The sequence below is a fragment of the Channa argus genome, chromosome 6 (assembly GCF_033026475.1).
Source record: "Channa argus isolate prfri chromosome 6, Channa argus male v1.0, whole genome shotgun sequence".
Classification (NCBI taxonomy): domain Eukaryota; kingdom Metazoa; phylum Chordata; class Actinopteri; order Anabantiformes; family Channidae; genus Channa; species Channa argus.
Window position 1 is genome coordinate 20,045,498 of NC_090202.1, and position 15,917 is coordinate 20,061,414.

General features: G+C 39.6%; 1 protein-coding gene across 2 annotated transcripts in view; it reads right to left on the reverse strand.

The window, feature by feature from the left end:
* Positions 1 to 10,138, reverse strand: part of LOC137128964 (SPRY domain-containing SOCS box protein 4-like) — a 34,774-nt gene extending 24,636 nt beyond the window's left edge. For both annotated transcript variants that reach the window (XM_067507698.1, XM_067507697.1), the window contains exon 1: positions 9,888 to 10,138. The gene's annotated coding sequence lies outside the window, so the exon portion shown is untranslated. The remainder of the gene's footprint in view (positions 1 to 9,887) is intronic.
* Positions 10,139 to 15,917: the final 5,779 nt, after the last annotated feature.

Sequence of the window (15,917 nt, forward strand, 5' to 3'; positions counted from 1 at the left end):
AAGTTGTAAAAATTAATAAGCTGCCAGTGGGACCTTTTAGACTGCAGAGCACCAAGGAAGCAGTCACCCCTTGAAGGCAGAGGTCCCCAAGGCTTCAATTTCATTATGAAGGTTTACATAGTAAAGAAAGTTTCTCTCATCTTGTATGTTAATGAAAACTTAAGACCACAAAACAAAGTTCATCTTAGTAGACCAAAGATCCACCACTTTTTTTTTTTTTTTTTAAGACCCGTCTACAATCCCAGGACCGACCCTGACAACATTACCATGGCAAACAATTCATATCAAGTAAAGCTCAAGGTATGCTGGCTTCATTATTGCTCCACTGATTTAGATGAGGTGGCAACAGGGTGCATCTCGTCCAAATGTTCAGCAAAACAAGTAAACACACACTTACACACAAAACTAACTTCTGGTCTGATGAGACAGCAGGATGGCTTACATGGTTTGCACAGTAGCCTCCTCTCCAATGCTTCTCACTCCTCACCACCTGTTTTCTCCCAATCTGCCCACACATCTCCAGTAACAGTGAGCTAGTCAAGGTAATCTGAATGACGCATTAGTGAAGCTTCCACAACATTAAATATTTATATTTCATGATCAAGCACAATAAATGGCAAGTTTCTCAAACACCATTAATTTATGATTTTTCCCTTTACTGACCCACAGCTCTTTAACTTTGAAAAGAAACCAGTATACCCCATCAGAAATGGGCATGTGTGCAAACCATGACCAGCTTCATACCCTACCTAGAAGGGTTCCCTGCAGTTTAGCCCTCTGATGTGGTTAAACATCACTAAAACATTAGATGCACAGGCATCTCTGAACTGGTGCACGTTTTATTTATTATCTGTTGTGCAGCCAACTGTTTTTGTTCACTCTTGTCATTTATCAATCCTTGTATAATTAAAAGTACAATTTGTTTGCAGCGACCGAGGTAAACCTCCATTTTAGCTCAAACATTTGGCATGTAATTTCACGTTGCACAAGAGGACAGAAGAAGCCAGCTGAGCTGGTAGAAGAAGCCTCCCATCAGTGATGAAGGGGAGCTTACAGTGAACTGCAGCTTTTAATAATTTGACATTTTAATGATGGTTAGAGGGAAGATTGGGTGAGCCATTTATCAGTAGGAGGCCCCTGAGAAGCTAAAACCCGCAATCTTTTCTGCCTCATCTACCTTCTCTCATTCCAAAAACATTCTCAAGTGACCAATCGCTTCTATTGTCTGATTAGGTGCTGTATAAGGGCCTAAGATGAAATAGTAGCCATCAGAGCAGCCATTAAATGGTACAATAAAGAACAGTACAGAGTGCCAATGTTTTATATGAAGAGGAATAACAGCCAAGAGCTCAGGGATTCTTTACCACCCCCTCCCTAAAATCCCAAATGCATACCATGAAACCATAAATAAATCTTAAAATACCCAGCACTGAGCACAGCCACCCCTCACTGCTAAAACTGTCACCCCACCCTTTGTTCAACTGAAAGAAAAGGGAAAAAAAAATAACACTGGAAAAAAAACAAAAAATTAAAAAAAAAAAAAACAATTGATGCACAAGTTTGTTTTTGAATGCAGAGATTTTTTTAATTGTTACTGCTGGTCACATTAGAAGAATTGTGGTAAAATCTGCAGGATGATAAGGAGAAGGTAGGTGAACAGCTTGGTGGCATTCCCTCTTACCCTACATTCTTGATCTGCGTTTGCTTCCTGTCTACCACCCTGCCTTTTCATAGAGCTAGCTTTTGTCAGGTGATGAGGGGAAATATCTTGTGATTTTGTGTGGCCGTAGTTGCTGCTAGGGAATTACTGTTGCGGCGTCTTCTTCCTCCCATATTAGGAAGGAATGCCGCCACCTACTTTGTTAGTGTCAACCAGGTAATAGCTGACTGGATCACTTAAATAGTGTGTGTGTGTGTGTGTGTGTGTGTGTGTGTGTGTGTGTGTGTGTGTGTGTGTGTGTGTGTGTGTGTGTGTGTGTGTGTGTGTGTGTATATATAAAAATTTTTTTTTTTTTTTTTTTTTTCCTTTCAACATGATCAACAATAGGCAGAAAGTGGTTTGTTTTTACTGGCTCTTTATTCTCTATGCCAGAAAAACAAATTACATTAGGTACACAAATACACACACACACACACACACACACACACACACAACTGCTACATGTACATGTGTTATGGTTATAAGACTCTTGCTGCTCACCACCCTCACATAATTGTCCATCCTTCCCAGAAAGAGGAGCGCCATCATTAACAGAAAAGAACAAATTTACAAAATCAAGACAGGCAAGTACAAATGTATCACCTGTCTCCAGAAGACTGCAAGCCTAGAGCCCTGTTTTTGGTCATCTTAGAGCAGGAAAAAGAGAACGACCTATATTGTACAGGCAGGCTTACTCGTGTCCAGTGGTCCAAAAATTATCCACTCCAGAGATCATTGTATGAAAAACCCCTGAATGTCATTTATTGGTTTCTACATTCCACAACTGAGCTGATAAAAGAAATTCCCCAGAAAATGTTGAGATAATACAAACATATACAATACAAACACATTCCACAAAGCACTGTAAGAAACCATGGAACTCCACAGCTACACACTCAACTTTCCAGTCCAATAGCTGTAATCAAAGCATCGTTTTGCCGACAACTGACTAGGCAAACTTCAAAAAGGCATTTATGTGATGTCATTGATGACGTTGTCAGTACTCCAATACATACACTTCGAGACACAGCAACCACAGAAAAAACAAAAACCCCCTTGGCTCATACACATATTTGCTGCATATATTAATAGAATTATTGTCTATGCTAAAAACAATATTTGACACACTCTGGATTTAGGTCACAGGGTGGTTCTGATGTCAGAGATGAACCAAAAGACATGTAAGCAGATCAAAAGTACCATGTCACTGCTTTGGCTAAATGAGCTCAATGTTCCACAGGCTGTGGTCTTATTTACCCCTAGAAAGTGATTAGTTAAACATGTTAATTAACAGATAATTGATGTGCTGCTGTGCTTCAGCATTTAACAGAGTTAATTCTGTTGATTTCTTTGTCATGACTTGAAAAGAACTCTGAACACAGCAATAGGCAACTATTGGTTTAGTTTATCTTGGCACGGCAACCATGTCTGAACAGTTTGTCTTACTGAACTACAGGTAACTTGAGTTTTTAAAACAGACATTTATTGCTTTCGTAGTATTTGACTTTGAAGGCAGATCACAAATCAAATGCATGACTAACATAACTTTAATCACTTTGTGCAAAACAAAAAGTGATAAAAACCCCTCTGTGAACACAGATCTCGCAGGAGTCCCAGCAGGCAACAAAGTAGCTTAACATCAGTGGAGCAATAGGATTCCAGTAGAGCACTAGAATAAATCAATTATTCATGTTAGTGTAGTGTGGCAAAACAATGGCTAGGCTCACGGGATAGTTGAAACTAGAGGCAGAAAGACGAGCACTGGTGTCACCAAAATGACACAAGAAGTGTATGAGAAGATGGCACGACGCTGGCATGAGCCACACAAGTTAACCTTCAGGTAACATTAAGCTAGTAATAAGATTAAAATGTGGACATCAGGTTGTTTTGGACAATGTTGGATGGACTGGAATTCTCAATTCAGACCCTAAAACATAACTTTAAAAGGACGTAAAATAACTTTGTAGAACAAAGAAAATTTCAGGCAAAGCTGTAGTTAATCTCTCTCGGCTGTCGCCACAGTTTGTTGTAAATATTAACACGTTTAAAATAGTCTTGAGAAACATGGAAAGGACCTTAGCAGAGCGTGTAGTCTGCTTTACTTTTGTCAATTTCAGTCATCTTTAAACAGTAGCAAAGCATGTATTTATCCTCCACCCACTAGCAGGTTAATGCATTAAAAGGAAAAGTATTAAATGTACAACAAGTACACAAGGCCAGTATCAGACTAGATGCCTGATACTGGTACAAGCACTGTGACATCACTAAATATAATTTCTGTTTAAATGTAGTATTCCTTTGTAGGAGTTCCTAACTTCATGTACCGGTATGGAAACATGTGGGTAGACATTTCTTCCAGGAAGAACACATTATCACAAATCAGATGTGAAATATATCCTCAGTAACGCGTGTGCTTTTGCTCCCTGTCTCTTCTGGGAGAAACATCCACCACCTGCCTGAAGAGCTGGGAGAGAGTACAATCAGCAGCACACATCACTCACACAGCAGCAACAGGCAGCACTGCTAGACACGAGCAGCAACCGATTCTCTAACAGTCATGCCCACCATACCTAAAGGAGATGAGTCAAATTTGCTTCAGATGGATAAGCACATTACAGAAATCCTTCTGCCGGAAACAAAAGGGTCATGCCCCATCTATTGAATACTGATTGTCTGAAGCCAGTGGCACCCTGATACTGTGAGACATGCCGGTGAGGGTTGGGTTGGCAATTAGAGCTTTGCACTGCCTTACCACAGATCTGTTGAAGCAGGAAAAAAAAATAAAAAATTAAAAAATAGCCCTAAAATGACCCATCTGCTACATGCAGACAGTTAGAACATGAAACTACTTGTCATGCAGTTGCTTCTGTTGTAATAGCCTTATCAGGACAGGGCAATGAAAATTGACTGATGGGATTTCTTTTGTGTGCGTTTTGACATTTGTTCCCACACAATGTGACAAACAGGGCACAAGTCTTAAGTATCTTACTCAGGTACCAAAGTGCAACTGTGGCTCTAAAACCAATTGCTCTCAACCACTAAAGCTCATTCAAAAATCATTTAAATGTCCAAGTGCAACAAAACACGAATGTCAGCATTTGATAGAGCCATTTGATTTAGTGAGAGTCGCCAAAGTGATTAGATTTTATTACACAGTGCAAACACAAGGGCTCTGCTGGTCTTTTAAAATGACCCGCTGTCTCATAAAGCACAAGCCCATTGCTGCTCAGCACTGGACCACCCTTTATGAGATTCCACAAAATAAACATTCTACTGAGTCAGCATTAGACACACTGGTACACTGCCCCCTCTGCTCCGACTGTGTGTGTGATTATGAGTGTGAGACGGTGGGGAGTGCAGAAGATGCAGAAGTGCTTCAATCAGCAGATATGCTTGAACCACCGCGGAAGAGATTATACTACAATTATGTATTGTTTATATCATCTGCCAGATGCAGCATAAACTAATATACTATAAAGAATGCATTGCTGTGTAAGAGTATAAATGATGGGAATAACCGTTTTAATAGACCTAATCTTTTCTGTTATTTCTTAAAGTAATCCATTGTTTCCTTCTATTACCAATTCTAAAGCTGAAGTAGTACAAAAAAAGCCAAATCTTTCAGCTTGTCTGTCAGCTTAGGTGGCATTATGTGTTTTCCCCATTTAAAATCCTAATCTAAAATAAATAAAACCTTTGCCCTACCTGAACTGCCTGGGAAAGCTCCTAGAGGGGGAAAAAAAACTAGCGTTTAATATAGTAACTTTTACTCAAGTTACATTTTAAAAGTTATTTTACTTCTGAAATCAGACTCACCATGTCAAGCTCAGCTGAACTTTGTAAGACTAAATTCAAAATTCTGTTTAATTCTGCATGTACATAATATCAGACAAACCACGGGCCGTGGTGAACGTGAACCTCATGAGATATGAGTGATAGAGCTTAAGTGATTAATCACCTGGTCAACCAACAGAAAGTCAACAATATTCATCACTTTCTCAGCATTTGAGTCATTTGTCAAGCAAAAATGCTAAACACACTCTGCTTTCTCAGTTGTGGTAATTTAGTGCCCTTGTCTTATGCGATAATAAATTGACAAGTCTGGGTGATCAGACGGTTAATAAATCGCCTTTTGTTTAATTAATTTTATGGCGCAAATAGCTAAATTAATTTTAATTTTTTTTTAAAAAAGTGCCAAATTTCATTTATTATCTTCATGGTGCCAAAACTACTATGTCATGTAAGCAATGGTAAAACTGCCTCTATGTCACCGACAGCAGTTCAGTGTAAATAATACATATAACAAGCACTAGAAGTGGTTTGTTAAAAAGGTGGCCAAATGAAAATGACAAAACAACTGGTGAGTCTTTAAATTTGATTGTGAGACAAAAACGAACTGCATTGTTTACAGGCCAACACCATAGTGGCCATGTCAAATCTGTGATCAAAAGTAAATAAACTTCTTGGCAATACCATCCAGGTAGACAAGTGTTGTTAATGTATCTAGCATCCATATCCAAAGTTTAAAAAAAAAAAGTGCATGATGGAAGCTCATTTACATGATCAATGTTAGAACTGGGTATGACAGCTGCTAGAGGCTGGAGGGAGACTGAGCTGTCATTACCTGGCATCAACCACAGCTGCCATTAGACGTAATATGCTACTTGACACAGGAGGCATGATGGAGTATCACAGCAATTATTGCCCACCTCATTTGTCAACATAAATTAATCTGACATCCTGAAAGTGATGTAATGAACACATTAGTTATATCATCAATTTAGTGTAAACTGCATTGCTACTCTGTCAGGTTGCTGCAGTTGACAGACTGTTGGTGAGGCCCAGTGTTCATCTCCCAGACAATGTTCCAATTTTCTACCTGGTGTAAAAGTCATTAGTGCGCCCACCCTCAGTGATGTACACTCATATTCTCACTTCATAGCATCAATGAGAATTTAAGTGGGACCAACCTGTTGCATCAATTCAACAGACTTCAATTAGAGAGGAAGGTCTCAGCACTTATAAAAGACAAGCCAACTCAGAATGTCCTAGGAGAACTCTAATTTGCTATAATTAAGTAACAAAACCTAATTGGAAAATAAAGCCCCCCCAATCTTCATAGTGCCCATCAATAATGCAGGTCAAAGGAAGAAAATATTTGCTGTACACAACTTGTACTATTCTAATGCTCATGAAAAATCTTTCTCCTCAGTCAGAGAAAAAAAAAAAAAAAACGGCCTTGAGAGAAAAAAAAAAGAAGCCTTCAGCTTCTTTGATCTGGCAGCACCACACCTGTGCCCACATCAGACTAACACCAATCCATTACCACCTACGCAATAATTATGTTATACAGTAAGGAGATAATCTACAGAAGAAAACCACAGAAGTATGCTGTACATTTTGTGAATATGCATCTAGATCTTAAGAAGTAATAAAATATGAATAATTACATTTGGTTCAAGTATACATTTCAAGTTAAAAGAAGACATAGGCCTTCCAAAGTAATATTTATTTAAATAACAGAAAACAGGCTCTATTGTGACATACACACACTAACCACTTCATTAGGTACACCTATACAATCTACTGCAATCCAATATGGGCAGCTTTGCCTTTAACTCTACCTCAACAAGGTTAATTTCTCAGTTTTTAAGATGAAACTGACATAAAAAAGTGACAAAAGTGATAATTCTAAGATTACTTTTTAGTCTATAGTGCATGGCGGAGCCAGGTTGGAGTGCATTTTGTTACGAGGTGATTCTAATGTTGTGGCCCCCTCTGCCATTTTAAAAAGGATGGCTAAAAAGCAATTGTGGACTTTCAATCATCTTGCCATCTCAAAATTAATGTTTAAAAGTGTCTATACCAGTACCAATCCCTTGACTTTGATACTGGTTACCACATTTTACTTATTTCTACACTGAATTTATGAAAATCAATTTTCACAAAAAAGAAAGCTGCATTATGCCATTTAGCTTAAATGTCATTTTTCAGCACCTGACCATGTTTAACCTTATGAAGGAGGATTTACTGTAGGATTGTTCGATAAGACCAACTTAGATTTAGCTCAGTGTACCTAATAAAGTGGCAACTATGGTTGGGAATTGTTTGCAAATAGTTTGATTTCCCTCATCAAAAAAATAAATAAATAAAAATAATAAGGTTTTGGAGAAAGAAAAATGCCCAACACTAGGGCTGGGTATCCTTTGAATCTATCAAGGATGATTCAGATTCTACTTCTGGATTCTTTTTATTAATTCTGTGTTTCAATTTCTAACTGGTTAAATACAGAAACTGTGCTCACTGTGTTGTAGGTTGTAATGTTATTCATGCATGCCAATTCATATCTAAAATGAACATACTGTTGTGTTGATGCGTGACGTCATGTGGACAGGTCCTTCTAGCAGACAGCTGTATACATCCTTGGCCTTTGTTTGAAACCAATAAGCAGAACTGAAGATGAGCAGTTAATTTTTTGTTGCAGGTAACTTTGCTGTTTTTGGTTCCAATTTGGAACAGAGATCCATCCTAACCCCACCCAATAAAACACCATTTATTTTTGACATATTGATCAATGTATGGCACAGTGGTCACAAAGGTCGTAATCCTATGTTGTGGCCTTGTTACTGTGGATCCCACTCAGTGCTATTATCGATGCAGCTTAAACCAATTACAAACATGCTCATGGCTCGATTACCTCCTTTTCCACATCAGAAACTAGAGACAGGATTCACTTCTGTACATTTCCTGCCTGTTGTGCACCACTGGTCTCACTCCAATACCACACAAATTCCATTTACATACACAAAAATCACACAAACATAACTGATCACCTGTAAACTCTGCAGTAGTTCAGGTAAAGTCAAAGCACTCATGGAAAATTCCCCATTTATCTGCTCACTGGTAGACGAATTTACACATTTATTCCACACAGTAACACACAGGTCAAATAATGTCATGGCAGTCACAGGGTCAAACCCCAGATGGTGAAAGCTAGAGTGCAGTGGTCCATAGTCCCTCTGTGAACTAACTTAACAGGATAGAGAACCTGTCAGACAGACTACGACCACCTACTGCGGAACTGCTTAGATGTTAAAAAGAATCCTGATTGCCTTTATTACACCAACAACAACGAAAAAGTGAAACAAGCACCACCAAGGAAACCTACCTACCACATCAGCCAGCTATGTTCTCAATCGCACCATCTGCTGTGGCCCACCCACACAAATCTCTCATAACACACTTGGTCTGGACAGTAGCCCGCCAATGCCCAGGAGGGCAAAGCAGATGGTGCAGTTACAGGCAGAGCGTTTAGCCTTTGAATAGCAGGCAAACTTCAAATCAAACAGGCCCTGAATTAAGATGCATTGTTTGTTCATCTGGAATAACGTCAGTGACTGTTTAGTTAGTGTAAACATAGGAAAAATAAAGTGTGTGCAGCAGCTCCACAAAATAAAAGCAACTTGGCAACGCTCAGTTCGTTCTTATGCAGGTTCCAGCAGAGGAGTTGCAGAGAAAGTTTGATCTATGAATGCTGCATAAATAAATGTGTACCTTTAAAGCTGCCAAGTGCTTTGCAACAACAGACACTGCCTTATGTGAACTGTTCTCTATTGAATGGAGAAGAAAAAACAGTGAGACAAAAATCTCCATTCAAATTCTAGCAGCTTGACACGACTTCATTGAGAGGCATGTGTCCCAAACTCAGTCCTTTCTATCTTTAAATGAACAAACAATTAGGGCTGTGTAAGGACTTTTAATGTAGTCATACCTGCAGCTGTAGCAACAGTAATGTGTTGTTAGGTCAGTTTCATTTAAAGTGACGAAACAATTCAGCCAGCTGGACAGATTTAAATGCATTTAAAAAGTTACAAGTGAAATGCCGAAAGTCCGAGCGACTACCAAATGGTCAGAAAATAACTTGTGTCGAGTTCTTCTACGTAGATTTAATTGTCAAGAACGAAAAAAAAATTTAAAATTGCACCTTTTTTAACCTAGTTTGGGGAAAGTCTGCGCAGCTAATGCGTGTGTTCTACTGCTGATCTCAGAAAGCACAAGAGGAAAGTTTGAGAAAGGGGGTTTTCAGCGTGTCGCCAAGTAAAGCGACGGTAAAACACAGTAGCAGTGTTTCTACTGTCGTTTTCGACACTAAAGTTACGGTTTTAGGAAACAAAACAAAAAAACCTACCACGCGTAAAGGTGCAGTCAGCGTATCCAGGCGAAGGGAGCGTTAGACACGACCCGGACAACCTCTCACGACGCCAGCTTTCCTCCCTCCTCAGCAAAAACAAACAGTCGAGCTGAAGACGTAAGTGAGCATTGAATAGTCACAGGAAAACTGTCTGAACGAAGGCGAAAAATACAGCCACGAAGTCTGTATTTGTCCGAGTGGTCGAAGTGAAAGGACGTCTGCCGAGCGGCGAAGCGGCTTTCTTTGTTCCTGCTGCCTGTTCCGTGGATATTATCGCCGTTCATGTGTCCCCGGCAGCCGCTGATTGGCTGGAGAGTCGGGATCAAGAAAAGGTGACTGGTGTCAAGCTGTGCAGAACAAAACAACGCCTTCCGATCAGCGCCTCCACACAGTGTTTATCGTTTATATGTCTTAAACATGCAGGCAAAAAAAATCGTATAGCGCTTTATTCAGACAAACCAAGATTGAGGTTACGTGTTGTATGATGCTGAACGATTTATCGTCCGCCTATTAAATCCCCCCTCCACACACACACAAACAAAACCCTATGCTTTTAGTTTGTTTGCATCACTGCTTCACTTCCTGTTATATTCCAACTATTAAGAAACTTGACGCAGGGTGGAGGCCACAACATGCCGTACATAGTTTTATCCTGAACGCAACCACAATCTGCCTGCTGGTTTTGTAATTTATCATACCACTACTAACTTATAACGTACATTAAGTTAAAATATGGACAATAAGTGCCTCATTTGTAAATAGTATATAAAAGTATAAGGATACCCAAAGATATCTTTTTTTTTTTTTTGCAGGGACATTGAACGTAGCCTTTTTTAAACTAATTTCTTGAACCACTTTTTTTTTAGACACTTCGACATATAACCGGGACCAGGGATAAACCACTGACTCTGTGGTCCGTGGACGACTGCCTTCACCAACTGAGCTACAGATGCCCCTCATTTCTTGACCCACCAATGCATCAAAACCATCTCACATCCACAGGATTAACATAGGGGTTTCACAACCGTGACCCTCACCTACAAAGTTAATGCAAACATTTGGGCAACTGAGTACAAAGCTTTAACAACATTTAAAAAAATAGCTATATATGATCTACTTAATGAACATCAGGGTGCTTAAAATTTGATCCCATTGTCTTAAACCTGTGCTCTTATAGATAACTTTGTTCCAGTCTAGACGATTTGTATCCCACTTATAAAAGTATGAACAGCTGATTTAAACATAGGCAGGCAGGCTCAGACAGTAAAATAAGGCGTATTGTAAAATCTAGACCATTGATTCCCTCAGCAACTGGCCTCAAATCAATTCCATCGAGAACCAGAGAGTTGAAGATGATGGGTTTAATACAGTGGTTTTAACTTAACTGTCATTTTATTTGCTTGTCTTGTCTGCAATGCATCACTTAATGGACATTTTAACAATTAGAGAAACAGATGTATTCACTGTCTTAATGGAAATTATATGTAATTAACCTACTAACAAGTATAAAAAGAATACCATGTAGTTTTACCATGGTTTTTGTATTAATGAAACTATGTCACAGTAGTTATACACCATTCTAATTAGTGACCTTTGAAGGTGCTGGTAGGTTGACTTTTTACTAGATTTACCAGATCCAGTCTCGCTGTTCCCTCGTTTCTAGTTTTGGTGCTATGAACTGTTTCTCTGGATGCAGCCTATTTAACATTTGTGCTTTTTGTCTTCATACTTCACTCTCAAAGAGATGTTAAACCAATTCCTGTGTATTTGACCTAGTAGCCGTTATCACAGACTCAGAACGTTTGTGCTGTGTGTGTGTGCGTGGCCTTAGGTGTATATGGAGTGGAGTGTTGTGAAAGTGTAAAGTTTGTGCAATATTTATACATTATCTATGTCTATAAGAGTGAGCTAACGCATTTGTGTGTCCTTCTGCATGTCTTTCAGTGCAAACTTCAGAGAAGGCTGCCAGGGTCTTGGCATCAAATGTTTTCATTCTCTGGATTTCATTGTCGTCCTTACCACCTCCTGCATCCAGCCTTCTTTTTCTCCTTCCATTCCTCTGCCTGTCTGTCTCTATCCATTTCTCATGTCTCATCCTGTGGGTTTCTGTCTCTCTGGACCAGTTGTGGATCATATTTGCATGGTGTACTAACAGTTAAACAATGCCATGTGATCACCACGGGGGTTTCAGCTTGTTAGACAATAAAAGAGAGTAGTTTGTCTCGACTTGGCTGACCTTCCCTTGACTTTGTGTCCTATGCTGTAGTTTAGTTGGGTTGTGTGTCTCAGAGAGACGGATGTCCCTGACTTCACCCAAGCTAAAATGCTCCTCAAAGCCGATCACAGCGGATGGAGGGTTCAAACAACTGTCAGTGTTATCCGAGTCCAGGTATGGTTCAATTAATAAGTTATATTTTTTAGGAGCTATGCATATGTAGGCTACTGCAGGGAAATATTGAAAAATGATACATTAGTTATTAAAATGTCTTTAAAGCCCTGTTGTTTGGAAGATTTATTTTAAACAGAGCCAGGTAGCTGTTACCTCTACCTATAATCTAAAATAACCAACCCAACTACTGTACAAAAGAAAAAGTAAAGACAGGAGGAAAAGAAAGGAAGAAAGGAAAGGAAAGGGAAAAAAACAAACCAAGACAATAAACAAGAACAAGTACAAACTATTGATCAAGGAGTAAGAGAAAAACACAGAGGATTAAAAATAAATGAAATATTAATAATACATTAAATAAAAACAATACTATTTGTCCATTTTGACCATTTAGTCCCCATCTTTTTTAAAGAAGGGGGATGACTTGAACAGTTTAATGGCCACTGGGAGAGACGAGCTCCTGTGTTGTTCTGTGGAAGACTTGACTGTGATCAGTCTCTGGCTGAAAGTGCTGCTCTGTGCAGCCAGCACGCAGCGGAGTCTGTGGGAGGGATTGTCCAGGACTGAGAGGAGTTTGGACAACATTCTTCTCTCAGCCACAACATGCAGGGTCCAGCTTTTTCCCTAGAACAGAACCAGCCATCCTTATCAGTTTGTCCAGTCTGTTACTGTCTGCCACCTTCATATTGCTGACCCAGCTAACAACAGCATAGAAGATGGAGCTGGCTACCATGGACTCAAAATGCTGCAGATGACCTTGGACTCCTTAGAAAATACAGCTGCATAAACTGACCAGTCCAATTTATTGTCCAGGTGGACGCCCAGGTATTCGTACTCCGAAACTACTTCCACTCCGTCTGCCCATATAGAAACAGGATTGACAGGAGTCCCAGACTTCCTGAAGTCCACCACCAGCTCCTTTGTTTAAATGATGTTGAGCTGGAGATGATTTTGCTCACATCAGTTAACAAAACTGTCCACCACTGATCAATACTCTGTGATATCGCCATCCTGGATACAACCAACAACGGCAGAGTCTTTAGAAAGAACTGTCCCTTGGGGAGCCCTTGTGCTGCAGGTCACTGTGGCAGGCACACAGTTCATACACACAGTATCAAAAGACCAAGTGTGGATTACATTTCAGGTCATAGAGCCCCAAAATATAAAATCAACCACAACTAAGAAGTGAAAAGGCACAGTATTTACAGTAAAAGCTAAAAAAAACTTTACAATATCCCTTTGACCATGGAATAAGCATGTTAAATAAGAGATATGGAAACAGAACAAGAGCTGGGGAGAAAGAAAGAATAGGTTTTCTTTTTAATCCATGCATTCGATATGGTGTATAATGTCTTGTGCATCTCATCCCTATGCAGTAGTTGTGGTTCCCACTTAGTTTGGGCAGATGTCTGAAGCAAGAAAAACAAAGGGTGTTTGACTCTGGAGAATAGGATGCTCATGAATTTGAAGTGAATTCTAGTATTTCTCCGCTGACAGATACAGTATGCATAGCACAGACTGCTCGGGTCTGATCTGAAGTTCATGGTTCAGCTTGTGAGTACATCTCCAGACACCACTGAAAGTTTCCTAGTACTAGTCAAGGTTAGGAGGAGGTAGTGCAAAAGACAGTGTGGACATAGAGTCTCCAAGGATCGGAAAGCACTGAGACTCAAGGGGAAAAAAAATTGATGAACTATCAAAGGATCGTACAGCTGATATGCATAAACAAAAACTATTTTCTATTCTACTAAACAGAATTACTGGCGTTAAGCATCAACTAAATTAAAAGGAGCCCCCCACTGCTTTTAAACATAAAAAAAACTTGTGTTCTTGTCAGCCATCCTGAGCTTAGCCTGTAGCCAATGAAAACTGGTTTTCTATTTCACCAAGTCTTTAAAAACAAATCTTTGTGCAGACAAAAAGCCAGGACATTACAGCCTCTGATAATTCAATTTTGAGCATTCTCTTGTAAGTCTACCAACTTGCCGTGCCAAATTGTATGCATGCCCCTTTAAAGACAGATGCCTGTTCACCTCCATCTGCAGTGCACTCACTTCGGTGGAAATGGAAATTGAAGATCATGTACCAAAGCAATATGTTGCAGAGACAATGCTAAGGAAAGAAGACGGAGAGCCTGACATATATGTAAAGAATGAAAACAAAAGTACACGTAACCCAAATACTGACCACTGCCCAGATTCCCTTTATTTAGGATTAAACTAGACAGCGAAAAACACCAGAACTCAGAGCCAAAAGCCTGTCAGAGACAGAGGAAATGGAAAACAGCATTTTTCTGTCTCTTTCTCTGCCTTCCTTTCCACTTTAGCTCAGAGGTAAACAAGGTGCCAGTCACAGCACTCTACAGGCTCCATCAGGTTATTTGTCATTGTTTGTGTGTGTGTCCCTGATGCTCAATTTGAAAGTGAGGCACAACCAACACCCCGAGGCACTTTGTATTATTCTGAGAACACTGGCGTCGTTGGCAGCTTGCACGTTGTGGGAACACACTTTCCCTTTCAGTCTGACACAAAATAAATACATGTGGCATCTGACTCAGGATGGTCCTGCTGGAGCTAATGTAATGATGTGATGCCGTTTGCTTAGGCCTGGAAATAAGCAGGGAATTAGGTAAGTGTGTGTTTTTAAGCTGGGGATATACCATCATACATCTTTTTGTCTTTTGTTTTTAAAGCAGCACATTCTCCTCTAGTTGGCAAAGTTTTCACATCTTAATTCACACCAGTTGATGGTGGGTCATTTTCCCAGTTCTCCCGTCTTTTGCATTGAAAAATAAAGTACCAATCAGCTTTTATCTTCCAGTATGTGCTCCATTGAGCTGACAATGGGCTGGAAGAATTGCAACAGCTTGACGCAAGGCAACACTACCACCTGGTGGCTGGTAGTTCACTTGTGCATTGCTCAACTTCAGAGTTTTACCAAATGAACAAAAGCACATTTTGTGAGAAATGCTTACAATGTCCAAAGTATACACCATGCGGCAAAACAAAGGCCATCTCCCACACATTTTAACTAATAATCCAAATGTAAAGATCTTCAACAAGGGCACCAATGCCACCAAAATGCCATACTTTCAGTAGGGAGGATAAACATCTAGTTAGATGTAAACAGGCAACCGTGTCATAACGGTTTCAAAAATTCAAATATCAAATAAATTCAAATATCAACTGCAACGTTTCTGCTCCTCCACAACCAATACAGACAAACATGCACATAATGTACCAACTACAAATGTAAAAATACCACATTTTGAGAGACATAATTTTGAGTCAAGGAATAAAACAGCAAAGAAAAACTATGTCAAGCACCAATACAACAAGCAAACAACAATTTCGTGACACATGTATAAACTTTCAATTTTATTGACTTTTTGTTTTACAAAAACAGGTATGACAGAATGCATAGACTGAGCCACACAGTCAGCTCTTCAATGGCATGAGATAACCAAAAGGAAAAAAAAAAAATTAATAATAAGGGGGGGGGGGGGGGGGGAATAAGGAAGGAAGGCAACCATTTATTTTCAATGATTAAAATAACATTGTTTGCAGCTATTCTTCTAGGGGAATACACACAGCTACGGTCTAAACTGAATGTTGTGAGGGCCATTAACCTAGCACATGCTT